This window comes from Anolis carolinensis, chromosome 3, assembly GCF_035594765.1.
Source record: "Anolis carolinensis isolate JA03-04 chromosome 3, rAnoCar3.1.pri, whole genome shotgun sequence".
Taxonomy (NCBI): Eukaryota; Metazoa; Chordata; class Lepidosauria; order Squamata; family Dactyloidae; genus Anolis; species Anolis carolinensis.
This window is the reverse complement of record NC_085843.1, coordinates 56,936,250-56,947,655: the sequence shown is the minus strand read 5'-3', so window position 1 is coordinate 56,947,655 and position 11,406 is coordinate 56,936,250. Positions and strand designations below refer to the sequence as shown.

At 38.5% G+C, this 11,406-nt stretch overlaps 1 long non-coding RNA gene across 1 annotated transcript in view; it reads left to right on the top strand.

Moving 5' to 3' along the window:
* The first annotated feature begins 4,795 nt into the window (after nt 1–4,795).
* Nucleotides 4,796–11,406, top strand: part of LOC134298065 (uncharacterized) — a 65,035-nt gene continuing 58,424 nt past the window's right edge. The window contains exon 1 of the long non-coding RNA XR_010005041.1: nt 4,796–4,949. This is a non-coding gene — a long non-coding RNA (uncharacterized LOC134298065). The remainder of the gene's footprint in view (nt 4,950–11,406) is intronic.

Below are 11,406 nucleotides of genomic sequence, written 5' to 3'. Positions count from 1 at the left end.
ATAGCTCTATAGTTAACCTCTGCCTGAGATTTCTATGGAGGTGTCCTCTCAGGTAAAATAATAGCATTTTTATTTACCGAAAAATGTCTTGTCCGAATGCAGCCCAACTATAAGATTGTCCTTGTTTGGGAGGAAAACAGGGGAATCATATATAACACAAGATTCTTTAATTCCCTGTGAAGTCAATGGAAACAGCCTATAAGAAACAAAGCAATCTATTGGCTCAACCTCTAATTGCATTTTTTACGTTCCTAAATTTAAAAATTAATTTATTGCTGCTGCCAGCAGGATGCCTATTTGCCTTTTGTCAGGAAAAATGTTCATTACCAAGAGTAGCTTTTTAGATGCAAATCCAATTCCCCGAGAATCACTTCGAATTTCTGTGCTAATGATACTAATGCAAGTTTCTACCAACTACTACTTTCTATTCGTACTAATACCCTTCAGCTCTGAAGTTTATCACCAGCCTAATGACAACCTGGAAATCCCAACTCTCTCTCAAAGGGATGATATATGTTATCTGCCAATCTCTTCCACTGAATAAACTCACTTTGATCTGCATTAATCACGTTTGGCAGGAGCTGTTCAAGCCTGCTAGCAGCAATCTTGGTGAACAGCTTGGCATTATTGCTTAATAATGAAGTGGAACAGTATTAAAACACACATGCACACAACCTGGAGGATCCTTCTTTCTTGCATCCTAAAATCAATGGCAGAACCACACCATTAAATGAATGGAGATAATATAGACTCAAGCCATAAACCAGAAAAAAACCATGTTTCTAGGACCAATTCTGATGGTTTACAAAACACCAAAAACTGTTTGGAATAGTAGGTATCTATTCTTTTAAATAGTGGCATTCCATCTTTATTTGTTTTCAGGATGAGTGCCTTTTTGTATGAAACTACAAAATCTGCATTATTTTCACTTGACACATAGAAATTTTGAAAACTTCTAAGTCAATGGGAATGACTTGGACTCACTATCTATTCTAGCTGATGAAGTTTAGACCTTTGTCTTTTAGATATGCTAATTATGAATCCCAGTCGGAATAAGACTGGTGTTGTAAAAACAGTTATGCCACGTAAAGCCAAAATTTCTCTCTCTTTCATATATTTAGCAGAAGACCATCCCAAGACATTTCACTGCCTGAGGCATGCATATCCAAATGGTACTCCTTTTCATTCTGTGTACACAATGCGACTAGACTGGCAACTATGTTTCTCTTCAACACTTGCATTAAGAGAGAATTATCTATCATATTTGGAGACAGCAGTCTAACTTAAAAAGCAAACTGCAAGGCATGTTCCAAAAATTTGTTCCTAAGGCAAACATTCCACTTTGGTTTCTTCTGCTTCTATCCTCTAAAGATGATTTGCAGTACAGCAGTCCTTCAATTCAGCCCATGATGTGGGCTGTATTCACATGGCACAAATATAGAACTTTGATACCATTTTAACTGCCAGTGGAAAGTTGTGGAATGCTGGGATTTGGCACTACAGCTCTTTGGCAGAGAATGCTTGCATACTTACTTGGAAGACGTCTGTGCATGAGGTTTTTGTAATGTGTGGAGGCTGATGCACAACTGATCAACACACAGTCTTCGCAAAGTAAGGTGCACATCCAGTGGCATGTTTAACACAATGACAGTGGTTTCTCAATTTGTTGCAGCCTTCTTCCACCTTCACAGCCATTGTAACATGTACAATTTTATCTTTAGCCTGCTCTGCTGTTGAGGTCTTCAGATTGTTCTTCATCTGCATCCTCCCCTGCGGCCCCTCCTGGGAATACATGGCTCCGGTGGTTACGCCTGCAGGTTCACCATGACAAGGTGACAATCCATTGACGGGGCAGAGAATGCTAAACACCTCATGAAACTACGCATTCTGAGATTCTATAGGAGAGAACCAATGACAGTTGAAGTGGTTGTATTCTATATTGTGAAAGGCCACAGGACTCTCTCAGGTGAAGTAAATGGAAACAGAGCAGACACATAATAGACCTCTTTCACAGTTTTCTTTCCTGGGGCTTATGAAAGATTCCTTGCATTGTTCCTAAAGCAAGTATCATTGTTTTAGGGATTGAAAAATTTTGGGCTACAACTCTTAGAGTTCATCCAGGCAGCTGACTGGAATTCTGAGAGTGGTAGCCCACTATGTTTTCAAAGGTGTTTGGTTTTCAGACAGTGTAACTCAAAGTACACAACTAAAAATCTAGAATAAATTTAGTTATTTTCAACTAAAATGGTCCATATCACATGCTACAAATATTAATTAACCTGTCTTTGGATCCCAAGGAGGCTTAGCAATGAGTCCATTTTGTAGTGCACATCCATTCAAGTGTACATTTTTCCTCTTACAAATGTATTGTAAAAGCTTGTCTTAGTGCTTTATTCTACCTGATTCAATGATATTGTGCAAACTGTTGCCAACCCATACATGCCTGAAGAGCTGGTTATTGAGTTATGGCTGTTAGAAAAACATGCTTATTAAGAATTCACACTGTTCAACAATGACTTCTAATCAGTAATGCTTCCCCTCCTCACCAGCATATATACCTAATACCTCAGATTTGAAGTATTTTATGCTGGGGTAATTGCCTAAATCTAATTGTTCATCCTAGAGCAGACCCACTGACTCAATGGCTTTTATGACTTCAAATGATTCAATTGATCTACCTAATAGGGACTAGCAATTAGATTTCAATCAGGAATAGAAATCACGAGGCCTATCAGATATTGCTGAACAGTGATTCCAAGCAATGCAAAATATGCAAAATATTGCAGTTTGAGTCACAAGGTAATTTCTATGACTGTGGAGGCAATTTTTTAGGCCAGCTTCTGGAATTGTGCTGGATATTTCCTTAGAGGATTATTCTTGAAGTAAAATATTTTCAAATGTTCAGATAGATCGTTCTGTCAGCAGCACAGCAATTGGGCTGCATAAAACTGCGTATTTTCCAACCTCTTGAAAGTACATCCAATACTTTAAAAAAAAAAAACAAGCCACATACAAACTATTTTCAATGTAAAAAATTTGTAGAGAGCATGAAGAAAAAATAAGAAAAGGACACAAGTTTGTAAAAAATAATTTAAAAAATGGCTCATGACATGGGAACATTTATAGTATATGGAAACTCATGTAAAGATATGGGAAAAACTGACTTCTTTGGTAACTATGTGATACATTTAGCAAAAATTCTCTTTCTTAGTTATTGAATAACTGCAGTCCGAAGTTCGTATATTTGCCTTATCTTTGCCTGTTGTGATGGTGAATTCTGACACGATGTTAAGGTTTCTATTTCCATGAATTTCAGGGCCAAAGATGTTGGAAGGGGTGTCCTTGTGATATTACAAAGGTAGAGTGACGAAGGATTGGCAGACAAAAGCTTTCCTTTTTAAAAACTCCAATACTTCGAAAATGGGTATGGAGCTAATATGGAATTCTGGGGGGAACCAAGAGGGAGTGGGAATATTAAAACATTTTTCAGTGGCTATATTTAATTTGAACAAGATGGGGTAAGAAGCATTGATTTTCTTCTACTTGTTCTGATTCTACTGAGAGAGAACAATTTTTAAGTCCTGATGGAAGATGATATGTAACCATATAAACTTTCTTCTAGGATCTCCAAAGTTCCATTTTATCTGTGCTATTAACATTTGTACCAAAGTAATAGATACCCACAAATACAGTAATATGCTTTAGTAATGTTCAGTCAACAGGTATGAAGTATAAACTCATATAGAATAAAATACAATATGTTCAGAATTCACAATTATAATAAACATAATCCATACATCAAAAATGACTGTCTAGCTCAACAATGTATGTTCTATATATAATTGTTCACTTATTCAATCAGTTAGTTGAGCTGAAGAGCAAGTAGATCACAGTAGATCACGACCGGTTTCGACTAGGTCTTCTTCAAGTGAATTAATCTGGGAAAATTATAATGAATTAACGAAAGCATATAACACATCCACATAAATGTCATTATAAATTTGACATAGAAACTTACAATAGTTGTGTACACAACTAGGAAGAGGAACATAAAGGGTATACATAGGAATGTACTATTGTAAGTTTCTATGTCAAATTTATAATGACATTTATGTGGATGTGTTATATGCTTTCGTTAATTCATTATAATTTTCCCAGATTAATTCACTTGAAGAAGACCTAGTCGAAACCGGTCATGATCTACTGTGATCTACTTGCTCTTCAGCTCAACTAACTGATTGAATAAGTGAACAATTATATAAAGAACATACATTGTTGAGCTAGACAGTCATTTTTGATGTATGGATTATGTTTATTACATTTGTGAATTCTGAACATATTGTATTTTATTCTATATGAGTTTATACTTCATACCTGTTGACTGAACATTACTAAAGCATATTACTGTATTTGTGGGTATCTATTACTTTGGTGCATAACCAGGAACCCAATTACTTACTATTAACATTTGTATCAAATTGCTTTGGATTAAGGACATAAAGGTATCAATATGTTAATGAAATTCTGAAAAGTTTAGTCTTCTTCCTTCTAGGTTTTGTAATCTCTTTTTCCTCTTCTTTAATTGTGACCAAATTGTGACCTCTATAAATAGTTCCATAGAGTTAGCAAAGGATTCAATGAGGATACGTAAATGGAATTGTAATCCAGAGAATGTTGATAACCTGATAGCATGGGCTAAATCAGATGAGGAACACATACCTGAATGTGGTGATAATCTCCTTATAGATCACATTTGTAGTCTTGAAACCCAAAGTAATCAGTCCTTTATATTCCAGACTATGTCAAAAATTATACCAGCTGCCAAGGACATGATTAATGTAACCAACACTCTGATAATGTAATCTATGTGACGTGATCAATGGTCCTGCCCTTGAAGACAATCTGGGAACTTCTGCAGGTCCAGAAAGCAGCAGTGCGTCTTTTTTCAGGTACCAGTTGCAAAGAGCATATAATATATCATCTGTCTTTAGAAAGTGTCATGTACAAGTGTGCTTCCAGGCTAAATCCAAGGTTTCCATTTTTAAGGCTTTAACTTCTACTGAAGTTGTAGGGATTCAGAACCTAATGCACACATTCTTATATTACAAGGTCCATGGGGTGGGGAGGAAAGAAGAAAGGAAAAATGATACAAAGGTATTAAGGTTAAGGAGCCTTGAGGTATCATTATCTTCTCAATGACATTATTAGCAATAACATTGTCAGACCTGGAATTTGGGGTGAGTCTACATTAGTTAAACAAAAAACAAAACAAAAAGATATTTTCACTCCAAAGCCAGGGCTAACGTTTTTGATGGTGCACCATATCTTCTTACAAGAATCCAACCCCAATGTCTCTCAATCCAAACTTGAGTTACAGTAAGCAAAATTGGGGGATATCCTAGAGTTTGCAAGAAACTCTGGAACATTCTCGAGGTTGTGGACAGCTGAATTGGCATTGGTTTGGCCCAGTCCACTGTCCAAATGTACACCCTGTCTCCATCATCCTTCCCCTGCACTGATCAGTACAGGAAAGGGGATGGGGGTCAAGCCCATGTTACTGCTATCACTCTGCACTATTCAGCAGTTATGGGAGAACCTGGTTGTTGCAGTTGCATTGCTGAGGTCAACAAATAAGGGGTTGATACCATGCAATTGCATTGCATTAGATCAACAAATAAGGGGTCGTTGGCCAGTGAGCCAGTGGCAATGGTGACATGAAGGGAAGAGGATGGGCTAGTGTGGATAATGTGGTCTCAGTCTGGCTGGACTGGCTATATACCAATGCAGCATCACAAAGGATTTGCCCTAGTGTGAGTGGCCATTAGCATAAACAATCTGGGGCCAGATTTTGATATGCTTGATATGTTGAAATTTTTTGAAAGACTATTTTAATTGATATGTATATGTTTTTCACAGTTTTATAATACTGATATTTATATTACTGTGTTTTGCTGATATTGTTGTTGTCTGAATCTGGCATTGCCATAGTTTCTAAGCTGCCCTGAGTCCCCTTTTGGCGGTGAGAAGGATGGGGTATAAGTACAGTAAATAAATGATAAATAAATTAAGTGATCGGTGTAGACATCATATCGTAAGCTATTCTTCATGGCTGCATAAAATTGTATACAGGGATAGAGTCTTTGTCGTGGGCCCATAAGTGATTGTAGAGAGATCTATTCTGGATCTACATGGTTTTTCACAGTGAGGATATACATTTCCAGGTGGAAGGTGGTCCTGATAAGGGTTTGCTTGCTGCATTTTTTTTCTTGGCATGTTTCTTCCTTTCACCCTCTGTTTGTACCTCCTCAAAATCCACAGCCCTGTTGGTAATAACTGACCTCTAAAGTGCCAGGGTTTCTCAGTTCTCTGTGTGTATTCCATGTTTAGGTTAGCTTTAAGTTAATCTTTAAATCTCTTTTGCTGCCCACCGAAATTCTGTTTTTCATTCTTGAGCTGAGAGTAAAGTATCTGCTTTGGGAGATAGTGATTGGGCATTCGGGCAATGTGGCCAGTCTAGTAAAGTTGATGGTAGAAAATCATCACTTTGATGCTGGTGGTCTTTGCTTCTACCAGAATGCTGACATTTGTCTGCCAGTCTTCCCAAGAGATTTGTAAGATTTTTTGAAGGCGATGCTGATGGAATTGTTCCAGAAGTTGAAAGTGATATTTGTAGACAACCCATGTTTTGCAGGCATATAAGAATTGGAAGGAAAATAGCTTTCTAAACAAACATATTGGTATTCTTACGAACGTCCTAATCCTACAACACTCTCTGCTTAATTTGAAAAAAAAATGCTGCACTTGCAGAGCTCAGACAGTATTTTTGTGTCAATGTCGACTTTTGTGGAGTGGTGCCTGCTTAGGTAGCGGAAATGGTCAACATTTTCTAGAGTTACACCATTATATTTATATCTGGCATTGAAGAGGGATTTGTTGGTGCCTGCTGGTATAGAGCACTTTGGTTTTCTCAATGCTCAGCCAAAATGCTCAGCTTTTAATATGCTTTTGCAAAGGTGTTTAAAGTAGCTTGTAGGTCTTCCTTTGATTGAGCACAGTCTGCATTATCATCAGCATACTGGAGTTCTATAACATACTTTTTTAAGTGTAGATATATCTTTACCTTCTCATGATGTGGCCAAAGAGAAGGTAAAACTATATCATCACGAGAAGACAGAAAAGCTTGGAAAAAAATCATGATGCTGGGGAAAGTGGAAGGAAAAAGGAAGAGAGGCCGACCAAGGGCAAGATGGATGGATGGTATCCTTGAAGTGACTTGAACTTGAAGGAACTAGGGGCAGTGATGGCCGACAGGGAGCTCTGGCATGGACTGGTTCATGAGGTCACGAAGAGCCGGAAACAACTGTGTGATTGAGCAGCAGCAGCATAGATTTACCTTAAAATAATCCAGAATGTAATATAATTTGCATTGAGTCTGAAATGAACCCAAAATTAATCTCTTTAAGGAGATTCATTTCACTTTGAGGCAAGAGAAAAGTTTTTAGTACAATTTTGTCTATAGTGGTTGGCTACATCATTATTGTAATGAAACTTGTAACTCTTGATTCTCTTTAGGATGTAGACAAGAATAAATGAACATTACAGAAAATTCAAATTATTGTTAAAGATTAAAATGTCTTTGAAACATCCTACCCCCTAAGCTCTATGAAATGTTGTCTGTTTTCCTTGAAATATTGTGATTCTTATTCAGTGCAACAGGATATATAGAAACTAGCAGACTACTGTGGACTCTATTGCAAGCAAAACAGACCCCAAAAGCATTAATCCTATACATCTTTTTTGAAGTAAACTCAAGTGGTAGCAATACAAGTATATGTTAGATGTGGAGAATTTCCTGAGAAGATGCTCAGTGCTTTACTATAATTCAGTGTCTTTAGCAAAAGCTTTACATTCTGTTCATATGTTTGTTTGTTTTAAAAAACACACACACAACATAAAACTCCCTGATGTATTGTCTAATTTAAATGTTTCAAAATACAGTTTTATTAGTCTCTATCACCCTTTATACTTCAGTAGCAAGATGAACTTATTTCTTAGTGATCTGATGAAGAATCCAAATAAAAACTGTTACTAAGCTTGATCGTGCAATCTTAAAGAGAGGTGAGAGCCAATGACCCATGATTCTGACTGCTGCAAAGCTAGACCCATATGAAGCATCAAATATCCAGCAGCTTTTTTCAGATGAAATGGGTCCAGAAGACGTCAATGGTTAGACACTTACTTAAGAATTGTCTGGAAAATGATCAGCCAACATATCTCTCTGATGCATCTTCCTCTGCCCACTTCACATTTCCATGAATTCCCACTCATGATTGCTATGTCTGTAACTTTAGAAAAAAATATGCTTTTCTGTCCATTACAAAGCAGCTGCAGCAATTTTTGAAGGTAATTTTCAGTTGACAGATGTTCACAACTAACTAAATATCACTGTAATTGTTGTAGTAGAGCCTGTGAGTAATGTTACAAACAGTAGTATTGGTGCCAGAAGGGGAAAAAGGGTTACTCGGGAGCAGGAATCTGATGATGAGCAGCAGAGATAGAGGATCTGGGACATACTTACAGCACCTACAGATAAGGAGTCGTTTGAGGGATTCTCTGGGGATGATAATCTTGCAGACAGTAGTATGGGTGTCAGAAGGGGAAAAGGGTTACTTGGGAGCAGGAATCTGATGATGAGCAGCAGAGAAAGAGGATCCGGGACATACTTACAGCACCTACAGATGAAGAGTCATTTGAGGGATTCTCTGGGGAAGATGGGTCAATGAGTGAAGGAGAAGAAGGAGACACCATGGATTGGACTAAGATAAGAGAAGTGCAAGCTATTTGTGAGGCACCAACAACTAGTGATACCTTTATGGGGTTCTCTGGGAGTGAAGACTGGCAACCTGGGGATCCAACTGATTCTTTGAGGGGATCCAAGTCTTGACAGGAGATGGAGGAATTGGAGGAAGAGTCAAGGGAATTCATGTGAAGAGCTGGGAGCAGCTGCAGGGGATGGTGATGGGGTGGTGGTCAGTTCATCTTCTGATGGTGATTTGTAGATAAAAGTGGGTTCAGGGTTGAGGAGTCTTTGCAGAAGGCAAGGTGTTGATGTGAGTTTGTGTGCTGGGTGCTGTGTATTGGGAAAGTTTCTTGTAGTCTTGCTGCTGCCTGTTTCATGTTCGGCGTTGGACTCGGATCTGTGGTTTGGACCTGAACCGGTTTGTCTAAAGATGCCGCTTCTGTGGACACTGGAGCAACGCTGTTTTGGATTCCTCCTGCTTCGACCTTAGACTGCAGCTGACGATGCTTCTCTTCTTGCAACTCCCTTTGTTAACCATTTGTGTACCGTGCCTTTTTGTTTTGCCTTAGAGCACTTTGTTTGACGTTACTCTTTGCATCCAGTTGATCTGGATTACATTTCTGTTTACCTTTTAGACCAGGTCTGGTTTGGGTTTTTGAGTTTTGACCAGTGGAACTGCATTTAAGTATCCCTGCGTCCTTTTCCTTTTGTTTCAATCAACTCTGTTTTGAAGTCACTTTTAAGTCTGGCCCTTTAAGGCGTCTGTGATTCCAACAGTAATTCTTTCTTTTTCATTAGTTAACACATTGTATCATAACCGATCATAGTCTTATTCCTAAACTCTGTTACACTATGATTGACATGGCTGTTATATTGAAAAGCAATTACATTTCCTAAGGTCTAGGTCACATTATCACAGTGACTTTGCACCAATTGTAAGTTATTGTACTCCCCATGATAATTCAATAGATCATTTTTTGGAAGCCAAGCCGGGAAATTAAAATTAATCAAAAACTGAAATATCATCTTAGCTCAAAACCTTCTTCACCAGGTGAGAACTTTCTGTTATGCAACAACTCTGTTTGCATTAACAGTTATGTACTTTTGTACTTGATTATAATTGCTCCCAAGATTCCAATGAAAATATAATTCTGACCACAGTATGGATCATAATATCTTATTGAACTGGTGCTTTGGTATGAGAGTAGGAGACCCCATTTGATGATGGTTCTGTTCCCACCAGAAGATCTGGTTCCAAAATAGTATTGGGGAAATTTCTGTTCAGTTCCATGGCAATTAATCTGTGGGGTGCCACAGCTTCTGTCTTGTCCTTCATATTGTCAATATCTGCATGGCGTTGCTTGAACATGCCATTAGGGGGTTGGAGTAGGTTGACATCAGTATGTTGATAACACTCAGTTCTACCTCTCTTTGTCACTGATGTCAGCTGGGATTTGTATAGGACCTAAATGAGTGCTTGGATGCTGTATGAGGGGCAATAAATTAAAGCTGAATCCTAATAATATGAATCGGTGGTTCCCAGGTGCAGGAATTGAAATCTGAATAAGGTTACACTCTTACTGAAGGAGCAGGGTCATATGCTTGAGTGTGCTCCTAGATCCATCCTTTTTACTGGAGGCCCAAGCGGACTCAATGACTTGAAATGCTGAGGAGTAGCTTTGGCTAGTGTGCTTGCTATGGCCTTTCCTGGTGAGAGATAAAGTAGCCATAATAGCCTATGCACTGGGAATTTTCAGACTAACTACAGTAATGCACCTTACTTGGGACTGCCCTTGAAGAAGACACACAATCTGCAGTTAATACAAAATGTAGTAGGTGGTCTGCTAATTGGAATATAATCTAGATAGTATGTAATACCAGTCTTAAAAGAATTGCATTGATTGTCATTTTTTGTAGTCTGAATTCAAAGTGCTTGTGATGACATTTAAAGCCATAAATGGCTTGAGACCATGACACATGAGGTAACATCTCTCACCATATGTGCCTGTCTGACATCTGCTGGTGGCTGGGGGGGGGGGGGGAGGGGAAGAATCCATCAGTAAAGTCAATACACTGTGTCAAGATATAGGAAAGGGTCACCTTAGCTGTAATACCTGGTCTGTGGAACGCTCTCTCTCTCTTTCTCTCTCTCTCTTTCTCTCTCTCTCTTTCTCTCTCTCTCTGGAAGCCCAACTGGCACCAGCACTTTTATCATTTATGTGTCAAATCAATACTTGGCTATTCACTACCTTCTTTTTTTCGTGTCAGGATTGACTTGAGAAACTGCAAGTCGCTTCTGGTGTGAGAGAATTGGCCGTCTGCAAGGACGTTGTCCAGGGGATGCCTGGATGTTTTGATGTTTTTATCATCCTTGTGGGAGGCTTCTCTCATGTCCCCGCATGGAGCTGGAGCTGATAGAGGGAGCTTATCTGTGCTCTCCCCGGGTGGGATTCGAACCTGGCAGCTTTCAGATCAGCAACCCAACCTTCAAGTCACAAGGCTTTAATCCACTATGCCAGTGGGGGCTCTTACCTTCTTGGGTTTCAGTAATGCAACCTAAAGATGGTTACTTATAATTTTTTTTAACTTATTTTTTAAAATAATGT